The sequence below is a fragment of the Hyperolius riggenbachi genome, chromosome 3 (genome assembly GCF_040937935.1).
Source record: "Hyperolius riggenbachi isolate aHypRig1 chromosome 3, aHypRig1.pri, whole genome shotgun sequence".
NCBI classification, from domain to species: Eukaryota; Metazoa; Chordata; class Amphibia; order Anura; family Hyperoliidae; genus Hyperolius; species Hyperolius riggenbachi.
This window is the reverse complement of record NC_090648.1, coordinates 118,355,400-118,376,261: the sequence shown is the minus strand read 5'-3', so window position 1 is coordinate 118,376,261 and position 20,862 is coordinate 118,355,400. Positions and strand designations below refer to the sequence as shown.

The window sequence follows — 20,862 nt, the reverse complement described above, 5'->3', positions numbered from 1 at the left end:
AGAGTGTGAAATAAGCTAAACACTCATCATAAAATATTGATAACACAGGCTCTGTGTAAGAAGCTGCTGCTTGGATTGCATCATCCCACTCTTCAAACTGCAAGCAGGAAGGCACAGGTATCTATGTTATCTATCTTATGTAGAATCTAGCCTATTTTAATTGACATGTGCAGGGAGCACAGAACAATTTTACCGATACTTAAACCGAATTCGTAGCGCATGTTGTGCAATTAGTGCAACCCAAGATACCCGGGGAACATAAGTGTTGTAAGCATTACTGTAACAGCGCTCCAACTACCTAGGTAGTCAACATTATTACCAGTACAATTCCCATGAGCACCCTTTGCATGGCAACTTTTCTAATCTTTAGTGAATGAATACGGCTCACTGAGTCAGCATAGGTGTGGTGATCACCAAGGAACAACCTATCAGACATCTTCCGTTTGAACCGATTTGTGATAGTAAAGCTGACTAGAGGCTGCTGAGTAGGCTGGTGCTATATTTTTCTCAGCATGTGGACTTCTCTTGTGAGCTGGGAACAATTACATCGTAAATATTCACCGAGAAAGTTTTCATAATCAGTTGCCATTCAGTCTGTAAGGTGTAAGTTACTTTAGCAGAAGAATTCAGACAGATCTTTAGTGCTTTGTCCAATCCACCTGGGAGGTCCTCACTCCTCAGGATGGTCACCTAGCAATTTGGACCTAGTGCTCCAGACTTGAAACTGTACAGCTTCAGTATTGACTGTCCTACAAGAGCCCAAAAGCAGCAGCCAGCTAAGTTTTTATGGATTACTCTTTCAAAGGAAAGGAATTCAACAAAACTTAAAGTAAGATGAATATGGGAGCTGCCATTTTATTTCTTTTATTTTTCTAAATGGCAGTTGTCTGGTATCCGTAAGCAGGGATGATCAATAAAGTGCAAATATTTCCTAGTTCATGCAGGATTATGTAATTTTTTTGTAAATATATGCATCTTGAAAATGGACCAATCAAATCCCATGCAGATTTAAACTGATTGGTCCATTTTCAAACTGCATATATTTGCATAAAAAATACATAATTCTGCATATACTCAGAATATTTGCATCCCATTGATCATCCCTATCCATAAGCATTAAAGATACAACTATTACAATCTGCAGAAAGGTTTTCAGTCAGTGATTCAGCAGGAACTTAGAAAGTCCTGTAAGCAGATTATAGAAGCAACTGTGAATTGCTTTTTTAAAAGGAAGAACGAAAAAAAAATAATAATCAGGTTAGCAATGAATCAACTCTATAGTCCGCTCAGCTGAGATTCCTTTTCATTATTCCATTCTGTGTTAAGTCAGGGAGACAAAATACAGCAGATGAGCAACCAGACCATGAAAACCAAATATTTTAGCTAATGATACAGTTGTCACCTTATCAGTTCAGGTGTGCTCATATTCCAATTAAAACCACAAATCTTGCACATCAATGGTCCATACCATGTACTTCTCATAGATCTCCGCACCTAAGTCATTATAGCCTAGTGCCTTGACCTGGATGCCTGCAAAGGCCAGAGTCCTGGTTATAAGCGTGATTTATTTGTGTTCCTATCCACTCTGTAAGCTTCGGCGCTGTAAATCTCGCCAACACGCAATCTTTCTGTTTTCCCTCTTTTGGCAGTTAAAGTGAGTGCACTGTGCATACTTATTTATCAGTAACAGTTCCTGGGTGACCTCTGCTAGCTCACAATCTGTGCAATCAAAGATTTGCTGCCCCTGAAGCAAGGAACTGATTTATAGGTTTTAAGATGTGGGCTGGAAGAAAGCTGCTATTTATAAATATCCTTTTAATCCAGTTTTACAATAATTGCTGCAGGCTGAAAGCTCACAAGCACCCCGGTGATTTGCATAATCATTTCTGTTATGTGAATGTATTGATCTTCTGCTGAGAAGTAATCTTTTAATTTAGGTGAATAATAGCGCTTGCAGCAAATTTCACCTGGCTATACCTGAAGAACGCAGGGAGGGGGCGCTGTCAGCTTCTCCTCATCCGGAGGGGAGCAGCGGAGAGAGCTAACAGGTGTAGCAGATTACTTTCAGCAACAGGTGTACAAGTGGTTCGTTTTTTTCTTACACATCATTAATTTACTCAAATCAGACATAACATAATACAACAGATTACGGTAGCTGTTTTGTTTGAATTACATCAACTGATTAAAATAACGAGTTAAAGAGTGCCCGAGGTGGGCTTATAAAATAAAAAAAAGATATGCTACTTGATCCGGGAGGCTGAGCGGATCAGGTAGCCGCCAAAACCGCCACTCTCCGCCACTCCTGTGGGCCACACTGGCCCACTTTCATTTTCGTGACCTCTGGGTTCAGCGTCATGCTGGAAGGAGAGAGAGAGGCGGGAGAGTGGAGGGGGCGTGGCCAGGGAGACAGAGCTGCCCAATTGCAGCTCTGGAAAGCCTGCAACAATGCCCTAGTGGGCGTTTTGATCAGGAAATCCCTCTCCTCTCTTTACCCTCTGAGACAGCGACAAATATTGTCGCTAAATTTGGGGGACTATAGCGTGGTGGGAGGGGTGGGGCAGCGAGCCGTGGTGTGGGGACACAAAGGCAAGTCATGAGGCAGAGAACATGCCTCTGTGTCCCATCTGCCCCCCAAGGAATTGGCTTGGGTTCTCTTTAAAGGGGCCGCGGAGCAGAGCAGAGGTATGCAGTTAAACAACAATTATCAAAGAAACTGTTTTTCTGTAATTCCCACATACCTATAAAGCCTTTAGCCAGTAACACTAAAATGCTTTTCAGAGGTCTCTCAGCACAGCCTGTGTGAGAAAAAAAGCCTTGTTTACCAGCTGTTTTGTTTGGGAGGCAGAGCTGACATGTAACCTGCTTGTAAACTGTTTACTTTACACTGCAAGGCAGAGAGAGACACACAGACAAGAACACAGAGCATTCTCATCATTCCGAACAGATTCCAGTCACAGTATTACAGACAGCGAACATTGTTTCTGTATGCTGGTGTAAGGCTTGGTGGTGTATTCTCCACAGTCAGCATGCAATGCATGAGCTGACGTGGAGGAGGTACACACACTAGCACAAGGAAACAGGCTATCCCTAGTATAGTGGAGGGAAGGACTGACTCCAAAAGGAGATTGTGGCGCACAGAGCCGGTGCAGATCCGACAGCCACAAACAATGCTTTCGCTATAACGTCTCAGCGCAAAGTAGCGCTGAGCGCATAAACCAGAACTGAGGAGATCAGGACAGGTAGACAGAATGAACGCTTGCTAGCTAGCCGCTATTTAGTGACAGCAAGCGTCCACAACAGGACAGACTGGAATGAGGCAGCCAATGCGTAGCGGCGATGGCGTGCCTCACAAAGACAGGACAGGATAGTCAGGAAATAGCAGGATTAAGATAGATGAACATAACACAGATAAATATACAATAAGTATGATTTCATAGCGTATTACAATTACAACTATCAATGAAACTATTTGTAACGTCTGACTAACATATGTATATATCGGCAATGAACCGATATATGACATAAGCAGGAACACTGACTTAGGACTGTAACGATACAGGGAACAGGACTCAGAAGGATTCGCTATCTCTTCGCAGAGATGAACGCAATCCACAAACGGTAACAGGACAGGATTCAGAAGGATTCGTTATCTCCTCGCAGAGATGAACGCAATCCACAAACAGGACCAGGAACAGGATAACTAGCTCAGCACGGGTGATCAACGTGCTAGAACTGACTAGCTGAACACAGGATATAAACAGTTCGTGTACGTATATATCAGCGTCACTGATGTATCAATGTAACACGAATACAAGGAAAATAATAAACGTGCTGGTATGCATATATATGGGCAATGAACCAATATATGATGCAAAACCAGCAAAGTATCTTTAGAACAAGAAACACGATCGGGGGCTGAAGCGACAGCAAGACAGGCTTAAACTGAAGCTATGAAAACCCGAGGAGTCCTGCAGGAAGCAGATCTTTATACTGAGGTCATCCAATGGGAGCAGACATGCAGATTCCCACACAGGTGAATGATAATCAGTCACAAGCTGACAGCAGGGAAAGGCAGACAAAGCTATGCAGCTTGCATGGAAAGAGATCAGAACTACCTGAGCTGCAGCACTACTACTTCCAGCAATACCTGCTGCAGCAGCGATCATGACAGCTGGATGTGCTGGGCACAGTGCTCCATAGTAATGCCCACAGTGAAAACTGTTCTCTGTAAATGTCATTTTCTTCATACAAAACATGGAAAGATGAAAAAAGCCTTTGTATTGCTATTTGCTGGTAATAATTACTGCAAATATATGTGGCATTTAGAATTTTTAGTTAACTTTGATAGTTGTCCTTTAAGCATACATGCGCACATATGAAACACGGCAGAGGGGAGGGGAACAGGAAGAGGAAGGAGGAAGAAGCCAGGAAGCCTGTGCATGCACAGAGAGGACCCACAGGCTTCCTGTTCCAAGTTCACAGCGCAACTTTTGGCAGAGTCGCCGCTGTAATGTAACTTAGAACGGGCGAGCCGGGAGGCAGAGAATTTAAAACACTGCAGGGTCAGTGTATCCGCATTACTAGTTATACGTGGGTATGCTTAAATGCATACCCTGTGGCTCTGCTCGGGTCCCTTCAAAGGAGAACTATTATGAAAAATTATTACATTTAAAATATATACATATGAAATGTAGATTTCTCCCAAAGTAAAATGCACTATAAATATATATATATATATTTTTGCTATATCACTTTCACCTGCTGTAGGTAGTGAAAATCTGACAGATCTGAAAGGTTTTGGACTAGTTCATCTCCTCATGGGAGATTCTCAGGTACTTTTTTATTTATAAAAACACTTACAATTGTTTAATCTAATTCCCAAAATAGTGTGCAAACTACGGACAAAGTAGGGAAACTGGCCAACACCATTATACAGATCCTCTCCAGGAATTGCTTCTGTAAAGAATAAAGGTAATAATGAGAATCTCCCATAAGGAGATTGACTAGTCCAAAATCTGTAAGCGTTTTACTGCCTACCGTATGTGACAGAAACTTAAGTAGAAAGTAATTAGTGCATACTACTTTGGGGGAAATGTACATTTTATATGTATGCATTTTAAATTTTACAATTTCTCGATAATGATCCTTTTAAGCACTATGCAGGTGTGCTCAGGATACTAGAATATGAGGAGTGGGAAAATATACTACCCCTTGAGGACTAATCTGTCATGAACTTACTGTTTTACTGAGAACTGGTATGCTACAAAAGTGTATTAACCTCTTGAGGACTGCAGAGCTAAACCCCCCTAGTGACCAGGCCATTTTTAGTAAAATTGGCCACTGCAGCTTTAAAGCCAAGCTGCAGGGCCGCACAACACTGCACACAAGTGATTCCCCCCCCCCCCCCCCCTTTTCTCCCCACCAACAGAGCTCTCTGTTGGTGGGGTCTGATCGCTCCCCCATGTTTTTTTTTTTTATAATAAATATTATTGTTGTTTTTTTTTAATAAAAATCCCTGTTTCTTTAAAACCCTTCCCTCCCTCCCTCCCCACAGCCAGCCAATTACGGCGATCGGCTGTCATAGGCTTCTGCCTATGAGAGCCAATCGCTCTCTTGTCCCCCAGCAGCGCTGCACAGTGTAAATAGACAGCGTGATCACCGTCTAACAGTCTCCCGAGCGGCAATAGCCGCTCGGAAACTGAAGAGGGGGCGGAGCTCCGCCCTCCGAGCATGAGATGCGCGCACAGCGTGCGCGCAATCTCATGCAAATTACCGCTCGGAAACTGAAGAGGGGGCGGAGCTCCGCCCTCCGAGCATGAGATGCGCGCACAGCGTGCGCGCAATCTCATGCAAATTACAGCCACAGGACCTTACGCCAATCGGCGTTAGGCGGTCCTGGGGCTGCCGCCGCGGCCACGCCCATCGGCGTGACACGGTCGGAAAAAGGTGAAGCTTTGGTATGCTACAGAGGTCCACTGAGATGATGATGATGATGATAAGGACGACGACGACATCAACAGAGATAATGTAAAGGGTTTGTACTGTTGCATGTGCCCCCACTGAGGTTTTCTCTTATTTTCTGTCACCTATGTGAGACAGGAAGTGAGGCACGGCAATACAAACTAGTCACAAATTCTAAAACCTAATCATTTTATAGAAAAATGTTGTATTGGTTGCAGCCTTTCTTCCCTCTTAGAGAAATTACCCCTCTCCCTGTTTGCACAGGAAATGGACATTCTCATGAATGGTCATATACAGGACAGCAATACAAGCTCAATAAAGGATCTGTATGCCTACGAAACTATCCAAAACTAAAAACAAAATAACAACAAAAAAAGTAACAACAGAAATCCAAGAACTTACCGATAGTTTTAATACACTACTTTTCTTAAAGAACAAACAAAACAAAACAAAAAAAAGATTACAAGTGGTAGAGAATTGTGCCATGCTAATTAATGAAGAAATTGTTCTCTTAGACATTATATTGAATAGCAAAATAGAATATAAATGAAAGCTTTAAACTCTCTTTCTGAGTCACTCCTGAACCATCTGGAAACCTTGCGATTTGTAATCCATTCATTTAGCCAATGGCAAGTATCATTTAACTCTCCATTTTTTTTGATGTCTCGGAGTTCAGACAGTTACCCAGCTTTGGAAACTTGAGTGTTCTATTAATGCGGAACTTACACAATTTACTTAAAATGTGCATTGTCAAGACACCATACTGTTTCTTAATAATCAAGTTCCACAGCTGTCTTATTTCACCGAGAAGCCCCATAGACACAGAATGCCTCCGACAAAGCGCATTCAACAGAATGACAAGAGAATTGCACATTTTATAGGTAATTAAACTTGTCCCCTTTTTCCCTGGCATAGTTCTCCTTTAAGTCAGGCTGTAGTTAGAATCCGTGTGGCATCAGCTAAAAAGAGTACAGCAGGAGGGCAGCTTATTAATTCCAGAACTGCCTGGGAATGAGCTCTCTCGAAGTTGGAGTTTGCTGCGTTTCGCAAACTTTATGCCAACTTGCAGCGAACGTGGCAATTTCACCCGGAGCCTCCGACGCCCGAAAACAATATGTCTCTTTGTTGTGTTTGTGAGCTGGATTGAATTGGCAGTATTAATTGGCACCATCTATGAATATGATAGAGAAAGCCGGCTTGTTACCCGGGCCATTAAATGACATTCATACACTGAGTGAATTAATTATAAACAGTTAATTGATTACATGATAAGCATCTGTCTATAAAGCAACCAGAGCGCTTTTTTTGTCGGTAATAGGCTCATCTGCAAATACAAATATATATTTATGCAGGCTAAGTGATGACCCTCTTATTGTTACAGAAACATTAACCAGCTAAGTATATATGTATGTATAGCCGGGCTCCCTGTAATCATGCAATTAATATGTAGCTGGTTCTCCAGCTGTTGTAATTAGCAGAATTTTCTCGGCAGAAATGGGAAAGTAAAAAGCTGAACTAGCGCCGGGCGGCTGAAACGGCATGTGGGATACGGTGACACGATGAGAACAGCAGGTGTTGGGATTTTCAGGGGCTTCCAGTATTTTAGAGGCCGCCAGATGAGAGTGGTGCTAAAATTTACAGCCGCACTGAAACGTAATGTCCCCTTTTTTATAAACAGGTGTACGTGGGCCGCATAGCTAGCAGGCTGTTTGTAAAAGGATAAATGTTGGACTGGATAACCTTATTAATAGAGTATATTGTATCAAAGTTCTACATGTGCTCCTCCTTGCACAGGAAAAAGGAAGCAGCTGGATTACCAATGACTAGTATGGGCATTCTTCTTCAGGCACTGGCAATTTTGATTTATTAACAGGGGCGTAACTACAGGGAAACAGCGCCTGCAACTGGAGGAGGATCCAATGGTGTGAAGGTGCCCCAAAATACTAACCTTACCTCCCTCCGTCACTCCAGATCAGGTGTTTTTGTGGCTACACATTATGGGTGTGAAGATCCTCATGGCCACACGTTTTATGACCCTTGTAAGATGGACCCCCAGGCAAATGAAGGGCTGTGAACATTAAAGGGGCCCCATCAAAAGTTTGCTGGGGGGCCTCATGATTCGTGGTCATTAATATCTAGTACTCCCCTCTACAGATGAACAAAGCTGCTGGTTTCTGAGATGCCAATTTGCATTGGGCAAAAAAAAAAAAAACACAAAGTAAGGTCTTTAAAGGGAACCTGAAGATAGAAGGATATGGAGGCTGCCATCTTCATTCTCTAACATGGGCATAGCAATCACCCCTGCGACCCCTGCCATCACAAAGGGGCCCAGAGGCTTTGGGGGCCCCTCCTCCTCCCTCTCCCTAACCGCAAGTTCTGCCAATTAGCAAAAAAAGTCCTATTTGCTCACAAAAACCATCCCCGCCACCTCCGCCCTCCATGCAAAGTAGGTAGTAGTAGAAGAGTCTGTAATTTGTTCTTGCTTCCAGATGCTACTTTACAGGAGAACACTTTCTGCTGCCGTTCTCCGTCTCCCAATCACAGGACCCTCATGGGGTTCGGGGACCGAGGGGGCTCCATGCTATCATCCTTGCAGGGGGCCCTATTAAGTCTAGTTACGACACTGATGGATAGCCTCACACACACAAGCGCGCGAACAGGCTGGCAGTGTGAAAGCTGATGAGGATGCCAACTCCTACCCTATCCCACTTCTTATAGGCGCTCTTTTCCCCCTACAAATATTCACGGTTGTGTCTCAGAACAGAGCGTTTCCATGATAGAGAATTGTGGCCATTTGTGTTGCAGAGGCACACAGAAAATCCCCTGAAACATCTCCATTCAGTTCACGCGTGCTTAAAGCGGAATATAACCCTGCATTTCAACTTTGCTCTAAAACATTATTTACAGTATATTATATGCAACCAGCATTTTTTTTTTACTAGACCAGCATTGGAAGGGTTACACAGGGCTTTAAAGTCCCTAGAGATTTCTGCAACCGAATCCGAACTTGAGTTAGATACTTTTTGTTTACAAATATGTGTTTATTATGACTCATCTCTCTCACTGAGAAGGAGCTTGGAGGACAGCCAAAGAGATGTATCTATTGATAAACAGTTACACACTAACTAAATAGAATGTAACCATCTGAATGTCTGCACGGAACTTAAAACCTCTGTGTTTAACCCTTCCAATGCTGGTCTAGTAAAAAAAAAATGCTTTTTGCATATAATATGCTGTAAATAATGTTTTAGAGCAAAGTTGAAATGCAGGGTTATATTCCGCTTTAACACCAGATCCTGGTACAACATCAATAAACACATCTGTCAACAAAGTATGTAGCGAATTTACATGTACCGGCCTCTCACATTATGTGTATTTCACGTTAACGTGACTTCCATGAAATATATGCATTAAGAAATGGCTCATCATCTCTCAACACCCCCATACTTTCTAATACCCGGCTGAGAAAATCCATAGAACATCCAAGCTTTTTCACATTAACTTATTTTCCTGTTGTCAACACATGCCATAATATCCCTTATAATTTACAAAGCCTGCGGACATTTGCCCTTCGCCGCAACCATGAGTCTCTTAGTAGGCACCACCATGTTGTCTATTAAGCGGCCATGTTGCGTGGACAAGAGGTTAATATCCGTAATGGGTTTCCGAGGCTGGGAATTGGTATCCTGGATGTGGCTGTTTCTCAGCTGAGTGCATGTGTTTATGTTCTTTTTTACACAGCTATAAATACAGGTTTCCATAGTGAGCAGATTTTTTTTCCCGCTTTTATAATTGGCGCATATTTTTACAGCAGTAACAGCCACTGTTCTAAGAGGGGAATGGAAATGAGATGCTTGGGCTGGAATGAGCGATTCCATGCAGAAAAGAGGCCAGACAATGAACGGATGTCATCAACACGTGTAAGACCGCGGCTCGGAGATGAAATGAGTCAGTCCCTGATTGAGAAATAAAACAAGCACACTTTGCGTGAAGCGAACACTGAGCAGCAAGCAAACTTTTCATGCGTTTAAACCGATTCTTTAAACATTATATCCTTTAAACTCCCAGAGTCTTTGTTTGATCTGCTGTGATTCATTATTAATGTACCATGCTGCTTTTGCACCTGATCGCACCTTTTGTAAACATCCGCAGTCAAGAAGCATCTTCTTTTAACTGAGCAGCCATATGACAGTTGTGGGAAAATGCAGCCATTGAAGATTTTCTTCGCATGACTCTGTTTATTTATGTTGATTGGAAAGTCACCTAATTTCACACGCAGGAAAGAAAAACCACAACGTGATATTGATATATAAGTCGGAGCTAAATTCGGCAGCAGAGCAACGTTTTAACACCTGCTGTAACTGTCAAGTCTGTCGTCTATAACACTAATGCCAGACTTCACCTGCGGTGAGTCTTACGTATTCATTTAAAGAAAAAAAAAGGGGGGAGGGGGTTTGAGCTAATCTGCAGATTCAAATACCGTTCTGAAGAGACCAGACTGTGAACTGGTAAAGGGATCTTTTAGGAAGTTCACAGACATGAAAGTGAAAGTATGCACTCCCTTGGACCGAGATCGAGCATATATCACATGGTCACCGTAGACCTATAAGAATGTCAGAACGCTCTGTGGTTAGGTTCCCACTATACCAGTTGCAGAAGGGTAAGTTCACAACGTATTCTGAGCGCATACGCTGTGCCCTGTCGCATGTCCATCAACATATTCCCACTACTCACCATTGTGTATATGGTCCACCATCCCTGCTACCGTTTGAGTCCTCTGCCAGACTGCCACTGCTGCCACCATCGATTGGCTCCACTGCACTGACAAGCACCAGTATATATGTAGATTGTCCCAGCAGAAGCATCATGCTTGCGCTGGATTGCAAAAGACCAATGGAAATCCTCCTTAGCAACAGAGGATTCTCATTGGCTCACTGAGTGGTGGACCAATGAGAATCCTCCCTGCTTCTGCCAGAACTGTGATCTATATACTGATGTTTGTCCCATGCTCTGGAGACAATTGATGGTGGTGGCAGCAGCACCCAAAATGATTGAAGAAGACAGGTGAGTAGAGTAGGATCGTACACAGTGACCAGCCTAGTGACACTGTCCATTCTCATAGGCTTGCATTGGTTATGTTGGCATTTACGTTGTCGGCTATCCGGGAATTAGCGTGCAGTTTTCAAATATGTGTTCCGCTTACCGCAATGGATCAAATGGATCCATTGCAGGCAGTCAAGCGTGCACGGATCATATAAATAACAAAGGATCTGTGAACATGTCCGTTTTTCCAATGCATAAACTGTACTTTTTTTTTTAGCTAGTGGAGACCTAGCCTGCCTCTCCTTATTAAAAGCTTGCAAGGATTGGTGAGGAAGGCTGAGGGAGTAGGAATTCGGTACACAGTTCCAGCAAGTGCCAGGCACCCAAATGTATCACAATACAGGGACATTCAGTAATTAATACAGTTAGCAACAGGTGTCGCGAACACTGCAACTAAATCCAGTAATGATAAAGCTGAAGTGGATTACAGAAGTTGAGTATTAATTTTGAGTTATTGACTAGGGTTATGTGCCGATAGGCGGGACTGGTGCTAAAGGATTGAGTATGCAGTGTTTAGCTTTATTTGTTAGGCTTATGAAGTTAAAGTGTACCAGAGACCACTTTAAAAAGTTTTATACATACCTGGGGCTACCTGGGGCTTTCTTCAGCCCCATCCACACAGATCACTCCCATGCCACCGTCCTCTGCTGCCTGCAGCTCCGGTATCAGGTCCCGTTAGTTCTGCCAGTCCTCTGCAAGGGGAAGTGGTCCTAATCCTTAGATCCCTCTGGTGATGCCTAATCCTAAACTCCCCCCTGGTGATGCCTAACCCTTAGATCCTCCCTGGGGGTGCCTAACGCTAACATTCCCCCTGGTGATGCCTAAATCTAAGACCGCCTTCCTGGTGCCTAACCCTAGCCCCACCTTACCAGGTGGTGCCTAACCCTACCCCCTAAACAATAACCCCCCTGCTGCAAATCTGTGATATGCAGCAAGGAAGGTGAATTTTGGCGCTCAGAGGCATCTGATTAGTGGCAGACAAAGTAAGTTTCAGCACCCGATAGCATCTCTGACGGCGGGGGCTTGCAGAAATGCAAATTGTGGCATTGCATAGCAGACACTTCGCCTGCTGCTATTCAGGAGCCTCCAAACACCAAAATTTACCCTCCTTGCCGCATATTGCGGCCAATATAAAAACCATGACTTACAGGCAGCAAAGAATTTAAATTTCAGTCCTGTGAGGCGCCCAATAACAGCCGCCATGCACCCAAATTTCTGTCATTTGCCAAAAATCGCAGCTTTTATAATAGGTGTGTATGGTGGAGCCATTTTTTTCGGTCAGGGCTCCAGGGTCTTTTTTTCCTATTTCATACTCTGCTTACTAAATCACAGGGCCGAAACTAATCGTGACAACTCACACTCTATTTTGAAATGCTGTCAGAGCAACATGCAAAGCAAGTGGAGAGGACGTGTTCCATTCACCTACTGTGCACTTCAACAAAATGTAGGTGTCCATACCAGAAGCACAAGCAAAAGAATGTGAAACCTGCTTTACAATTCTCCACTCTTCTCTCCTTTTAGAATACAGCATTGATAGATATCTATGTAACTTTATTACAACACAGGACCACTACAGTCAATGCTTCCCCAAGAGCAGCGATACCAGTCACATCACAGTAGGCTGGCTCAGAGGAGTTACAACCCAGGTGCCTGCTGCATCCTATGGCTCTGATATTGCTTTCTCCAGTCTTTTTATGTGAATCCTACCAATCTGTATTCTTCTAAATCCCAACATCCCACTGCAAGCATTACTGAGAAAACGAAGCATTACCGAGGCCTGGAAAACTCATCCTGCTTCCAGTAAACATATATTATTATGAGGAAATGCGTTCTTTGCAAAACCTGTTTGCCTGCTGTTTTCTGTCAGATTTATCTGTTTTCAGAATGTTTACATTTCTAAACATTGACAGTTTGTACCCATTAGAGGAATGTTTGGACTTTTCATTATTTGATTTAAACAAGTTCCATAGTAAATTTATTGTGACGTAAAAGTTCATTGAATTCCAGCAACACCACATTTTTCCCCCTCCATTTTCTTCTGCTCTTTCGTTCAATCTAAGAACGGATCCCACCAACATCTATCATGTACTGTCTTCTAATGGGGTCCTCAGCTTTAGGGGCAGGGCTGGATTTGTAGAAAGGCCACAACGGCCCCAGTCTTGGGCAGCTGCAGCCTAAGGGAGCACCTGACATGAACATAACATGAAAGAGGGGTTGCAATGTATGAAAGAAACCTGATGCTCAAGGAAGCTGTTCATGAAAGAGAGAGGCTGCTGTACATGGATGATAGAAATGGAAGAAGGGGCAGCACATGGAATAGGAGGGGCTCAACACCACATGAAAGATGAGCCACAACATGGACTAGATGCACAGAAAACCCTCTCACCACCCTGGATACAGAGCTCTCACCCCATGACTAAACCTTCCTTCTTCAGGGAACAATGAGAGCTGATAAAGAGGTACTGTAATGAGTGTCATATAGTAGCATGCAATAAAGTATTCATGACTCCAAGTTTTATCTTAATTTATCTGGTGTCAGCATCAGAATAATTTCTTATAGCTGAATATTGGTCTGTAGCCCCGCCGTACCAGTCATGCCACAGTCTAGCCAAGAAAAATCTGGGAGACTGGACAATATTTTCTCTGGCTTTGGAAATCTCAGGAAAAAAGACAATCCACAGAGCTGCACCTGACAGTACTAAAAATGTCACCACCTGTGATAAATTTTAGAATTTAAATCAGGGTGAGGAAATATTTTACAATTTATAAACACTGTAATTACCTTATTTTCACTTCAACTCTTTGAATGAAAGGCCTGATTTTCCCTCACACACGACCACCCATGCTAGTTTCATAAGCCTCAGCAATACATTTTACAGCCATGCCAGACCTCCAGCCAAGCAGAGGTGAGAGGCTGGGTAAAGTCCTTCCCAGAACATACTGTGCATGGGCAGACCACTGTAATGATGTGGTAGCACTCCTTCAGAAGACACTAGAAGGCTGGCCAGAAGCCTCCACATAGCATTAAATGTGGGGATGACAGTTTTTTTTTTCCAATAAAACTTTGTTTGTACAAGTATTCCTTGTCCTGACGCAATCCTTGCTACAACCATCTTCCTTAGCTACATTCTTGGCTGCATCACTTTGACAATGGTTGTCAACGTTTGCCCCATGCATGGCCGATTCCTTATCCAATGATTAGATGTTTTGCAAACTGTGGTGAAAAGTCAACATCAATTTTTCAGTACAGTACGGAATTAGACAATGGTGTAGCTAAGGAGCTATGAGCTCCAGTGCAAGTTTTACATCCCCACCACCCTACCCCCCAAACACCTGCCAAGGACAACCACACTATCAGAGGTGAAAGAAGGGTATTGGGAACAGTAGGTTAATGATTGAAACTATTCAAAGTATCTTTAGAAGAGATAACTAGCACAGGAACAACAGAGAGCTGGTCCTGTAGTTGAGGGAGGGCCCCTCTGGCTAAGGGCCCTGGTGTGGTCACAACCTTTGCACCACCTATTGCAGTGCCACTGGAGTTAGAGAAGAAAGTGCTCAAACTAGCATAAGAGTAACATCTTTGGCATATGAAAAGCATTAAAACAGACATAAAAGAAGTATGTATAGAACATGGCAAAAAACATCATAAACAACTATGAAAATGAGAAAAGAGAGGTACTGGGGATAAAAAGCAACAGACAATGTAGTAAGAGGGATGAACAGATAGCAGCCCACAGCATCTTGCTCCATTGTGATGGTGTGTATTTAACAGTACTCCTACAATCATTTCAGCACCATGGAGAGTAAATGGACTTTTTTTCTTCTCCAACACTTACATCTATTTTAGTGACAACCAGTGAGAAGCTAACTTTCTTAGGCCTCTTTTCCAGGAACAGCTGAGCTGCTCATTTGTTGGGAAGTTTAGCCGTCCGACTGCCGGATGCAAGCACCTTACGGCTGCAATTACATAAATGGCAACATTCAATGGCAAAAATTCTGGCCAATAGATTGCAACCTGAAACTGAGCCAAACAAAGTAATAAGCTACTGAGTTTGATTCGCTCGACATCAAATCACATGCTATAAATAGAAATGGCTGCTAAACATGATGTTTTTGTTAACCTCCTTGCCGGTTATCCCGAGCTCAGCTCGGGGTAACCTGCGTAGGAGGATTTCTCAGGCCCCGCTGGGCCGATTTTCACAATTTTTTTTCCTGCAAAGTGCTAGCTGCGTGCAGTTTCCGCTCGCCGCCACTCGCCGCCGATTCGCCGCTACCCGCCGTGCCGCCCCCCCCCCCTCCAGACCCCTTGCGCAGCCTGGCCGATCAGTGCCAGGCAGCGCTGAGGGGTGGATTGGGATTCCCTCTGACGTCCCGACGTCATCGTCATCCCGCCCGGTCGCCATGGGGAAGCCATGAACGGGATTTCCTGCTTACTCTGATCGCCGAAGGTGATCAGAGTGGATAGGGAGATGCCGCTTGTCAGCGGCTATCATGTAGCGAGCCCTCGGCTCGCTACATGATTTAAAAAAAAAAATGTAAAAAAAAGTGCTGCGCTGCCCCCTTGCCGCCAGAATTGTAACGGCAAGGGGGTTAATAGAGGAGAGAGCAACACATGAAATGAGAGGGAGCTGCTGCACAAGGGGGCCAACCACTGAAAATGTGTGTGTACAGAGGTGCTATACATACTGCTGTATATCTACTGGGCAAAAGGGCAAAAAAGTGGCCAGGGAGGCACAGATAAATAAGTTGAGCCTCCTCTAGGCTCAGCACACCATCCTGCTAACCTGATTGCAAGAGATGTTTGCGGCTCGATAAAGGGCTGCCATACAGCATTATGTTTCAACTTTTATATCAATAAAACATTTATGATTGATGGAGTCTGTGTGAACTTCAATCAGTTAGAGACCTGGGCACAGACACAGCTTTGAGAGGACACTGTAGCCTGCCACTCTGGAGGTCTGTGCCACAGGAAGTAGTTCATGAAGAGTCTTCCAAACAGGAACTATAAAAGTGCTCTAGTTGACCAGCTAATCAATGAATCTCTGCAGGTGAAAGTAAGTCCTGCCACTGACTACTTTCCCAGGACTAGGAATACATTTGGGGCAGGAGTGTTGAAAAACATCATTTTGCACAATGCCCGTCACGTCAACACTCTTTCTTTTTTAATGTCCACAGAGGCATCAGCACAGCTGGCAACGGCTCCATATTTCATGTCTTCCTAATGCCATTACTCCAAGTGGTGGGAGTTTCATAATTCGACCTATCAACTGAAGATTTACAGCAGAGGTTTACTCATAAATGTCATTTCCTCTGTAATATATGTGAGCGCTCCATATGATGACTCCTCGTCATTATCTGCTTGTTTCTATTAATCACACAACATCTGTTCCCTTATAAAGAAGACATTAGCAAGTGTCACCCTATTGTTTTATTGCTGGGGAAAGGTTGATACAACATTATTCTTGCACTGCGTGCCACCGCTGGCTGAGAAATCTCTCCCCCTATATAGTAATACGACACACATGCCTATATATATATAAAATCCCCCCCCCCCCGGAAATGCTCTTCTTGGTCTTACACAGGGTGAAAACTGAGTTATGGTGGATAAATTGAACAGAGGAGCAGCTGTTATTAAATTGCACTGACGCCCAGCAAAATTTCATAGCTTGTCACTGTTCTTCCTGGCTGAAGATGAAGCAGTTCAGATTTTGCAAATGACATTGAAGGAGGCGGGGGTAGCGGGGGGGGGGGGGGGGGGATATAAGGGAAGCTATTGCAGCTTCACTGGCCTTGGAGAAAGTGGTATTATGCCATTTATTGGAAGAAAATGCTGAGCTAGATCTATATGGAATTTTCATATTATAATAACGACCTGGAAGACCGCTGGCTTGATTTTTTTTATCTGTGCCAAGCGAAATTGAACAAGCTGTCATTCAACAAAAAAAGTGTCAGATTGGCCTTTACAGTGGACTTTACGACTATGATGGTCATTACAGATTATCATTTCTTAGCATGTTTGCATAAGACAACACTGATGGACAGCAACCAAACCTTCCTCTACTAGAGCCATCTCTGGCATGGTTACCCTTTCCAATAACCCATGTCCTCAGCTTTTATTTTTTCCAGTTCGTTGGGGAGATGTAGATGATTGTAAAAATGCTGCTGTGGGCGGGATGCTAGAGGATCTTTACTTCCCCTCATTAGACGAGGAGGAGATCCAGCATCAGTGGGAGGGTGGTGAGGCCAGCTTGTGCACTGTAGCTCCACCCCCCCCATTGCAGTGTACCAACGTAATACCTGCAATGTGTATGTGGCACAGCATGGTACTTGAGGTAATCAAAGGTGGTGCTGGCAGTCAAAGTGTTGCACTTAGTCTGAAACTTTGATCTAATTTGATCTAATGGCTGACACCATGTGGAATTTTAGCTAGAAACAGTGCCCCCTAGCGGCAGTTGTTTTTCCTTTGTCATACAGTGCGACATTGGGACTATTCTAGAAAAGCCCAATGTTGCACATTGTCTGACATAGGATTGGAAAGGGCCAAGTAGCATTTATGTACTAAGTCATGTCCTATTGCTGGACACAGCTATAGAGCCTTCTGCGCCTGCTTGATAGAGGGCTGCCTTCTGCTGAACTATAATTCCTAAATGACACATAACAGTTGCTCCAAACACTTAAGGGTTATCTCTGTCTTAATGGTCTCTCTGACAGAGCTTAGTTTGTACTAGATGTGTAGAAACTTAACAGCCATCTTTGCACTTCCTTGTAAATAAACACGTGCTAGGAAAGTCCAGAGACAGAGATAAACTTTTAGTGTGACTGAGTTATCACTCTGGATTACTAGTTCTACAGATAAGATAATTCCTAGTATTATCTTTATTTTTACCCTTGAATTGGGGAGAGCATTTTAATGAAGTCCATGGTGGGGTAGACTACCTACTTTTGAATGTCCAAATGCTGCTCATTGTCCACGGGGCCACTCTCTTTCCCCATCCAAAGTTCTATAAGTATTTAACTGGATTCCTCCGTTGAATTCTGTACCAGAAGTTCACCGAAGTAGCCCCACCCGATTTAGAAATGACCCGAATATAACAGCCTAAATGGTTAAATGGTTCCCCCCAAATTAGCCTTAGCCTAAGCAGCACGGTGGCGTAGTGGTTAGCTCTCTCGCCTTGCAGCGCTGGGTCCCTGGTTCGAATCCCAGCCAGGGCACTATCTGCAAAGAGTTTGTATGTTCTCTCCGTGTCTGCGTGGGTTTCCTCCGGGCACTCCGGTTTCCTCCCACATTCCAAAAACATACGGATAAGTTAATTGGCTCCCCCTAAAAAAAAAAAAAAAAATTGGCCCTAGACTACAGTGCTTACACTACATAATATAGACATATGGCAATGGTAGGGATTAGATTGTGAGCTCCTTTGAGGGACAGTTAGTGACAAGATATATATATATACACTGTACAGCGCTGCGTAATATGTCGGCGCTATATAAATACTAAATAATAATAATAATAATAATAATAGCCTATAGACGCAAAAATCAAGATGTCCTGACACAACCTGGAGCGGCCGGGAACAATGTGAAGGTGGATGTATACATTGCAAGCTGATTTGGTCTTCCATCCTCCCTTATCCCTGCCAGAATCTTCTTTCCTCCTCGCACTGCTCACTGCAAGTCTTCACATCTCTACTTATTTATTGGCAGTAAACTGATTTGGGAAACAGCCCAGCTAAACAATGCTATAAAGTATAAATTGTTTGAGCAATGCCATTTTTTTTTCGTGCCGTCTGTTTTACAAAAGAAAGAATGGAGATTATTTTTTCCCCTGTGTTTTCCTGCTAATCTCTAAATGTGTCAAACACCGGCCTCGTTCTGGCTCCCCCACCCCGCCAATGTCTCTGATAGACTTTAATAGCTTTCAGGAAAACCTGCTGCGTTTCATAATTACATATTTTGGCTTTCTTAGCATTGCTGTGCACACATCATAATAAAAATCATTAAAACATTTCCAAGGAGCACAGTTAGCGAACAAAAGGCACGCCTCTGGAATGGAAATAGGTTAGACACTTTGACTCGTGTTCATAGCAAAGTCACCTGCCATTTCTCTCAGTAGATCCTCATATCATCGCTTATGGAAAAGGGATTTAGCGGACTATCGTGTAAGACAAGCTAAGGACGATGGTCTGCTGGTTTGTTTGTTTTTAACTAGTTATAGGAAAACTAGTTTATTTACTAAAAATTATCAATCAACAGGATTTATAAAAAGCTGTGGTGCTTTGATGTGGAGAGAAATAAGCCAGACAAACCGCGAAAACACAAAAGATAAAAAAAACAGGAGCCAATAGCACAATATGTAAAATCACCAGGAAATTAAGTAAATGTGTAGAACATTCACTCACAAATTTCTGGTTGCAAGAATTTGCAACCACCAATATTGCATTCAGCGGAATTTCCTACATGTATGGAGAGGTGCAATAAGCGTCTGTTTCCTAAGTAGACAAATCAGGAAGCTTCTGAGTGACAGCTGCAGTGATTCTGAGCAGAAGACTGTTTTTCTTCTTACAGGCACATTTTACTCTCTCTCTTTCTCTCTCTCTCTCTCAAAATTTAGATGTGACATGACCATGCATTAGGGCTGCTCCCAGTAATAACTTTACTGTACTGGGAGAAATTTTGATTTTTACACAGATGACATAACTCTGTGACATAAGCAGGCAGAATAGCTATTAAACAAAAAAGCATATGGGAGACATGTCGTCTATGTATGGTATGACAAACTGTAATTCCATTTGAAAAATGACACTATTGTCACAGAAGATGGTACTATTGCCCTTCAAGCACTACTCATTAAAGGACCACTCCAGCAAAAAAAAAAAAAATTAAGCCGTTAAAATCTAACAGAACTGACAGGTTTTGCACTAGTCCATCTCCTCATGGGGGACTCTCAAGGTTTTCTTAGTTTTCTCAAGCCTTTCCTGAATGGCAGTTTAGCTGTAAAAAAAATGTTAAGCTACCATCCACCCTGCTGAATCACTTGCACACTATTTTGGCAATTGGACTGAGAAACTCACATTCAGGAAATGCTTTTGAAAACAAAAAACCCTGAGATTTCCACATGAGGAGATGTACTAGTCCAAAATCTGTCAGTTCTGTCAGCTTTTAACTGCTCACTTTTTTCACTGAAGTGGTCCTTTAAATGACTCATTCAAATAGGAAGATTTGACAACCAACAGACAACCAACATATTTATAGGGAGTTAATAACTTTTGAATATTATTTCCATATGAATTTTTTGTTGTTGTTTTTTTTCTTTCCTCTTACAGACACAGTGACGTATGAAAGTAAAAATCCAAAGAGCTATTAAAAGGTTAGTAATTCAGTGAGAAAGTCTAAATGTGCTACACATGGCTGCCCTATGACATTGAGATCATCAGGGACTGACATTCGGCGAATTAACTTACATGACTATGGAAAGACAGAGTCTTTACTATTACTGCTAAAACTCTGTAACAAGCATGATGAACAGTCTATTTAATATGTATCTGTTTAATGAATTGGCCATTTTATGTTAAACAACCCTTCCATTCATGGGAATTATTTTGATAAATAACCCATTAAATTTGTCCATTCTGCTATTAACCTACAACCTACACAGAGTTACCCATTAGAAGATCCTCCATTCACTTCTATTCCACATGGGGACAGACTGTATGATGTTATCTTCGATCTGTGTTTATTGTAAGGTTAATATATGTTAGTGAAAGGTGGAGAACAGCTGGACTCTATGTATATTGTATGAAA

The 20,862-nt window shown here is 42.9% G+C and overlaps 1 protein-coding gene across 5 annotated transcripts in view; it reads right to left on the bottom strand.

Moving 5' to 3' along the window:
• The window catches only part of LRRTM4 (leucine rich repeat transmembrane neuronal 4), a 1,103,072-nt gene that overhangs the window by 403,065 nt on the left and 679,145 nt on the right, over positions 1 to 20,862 (bottom strand). The gene's annotated exons all lie outside the window — the stretch shown is intronic.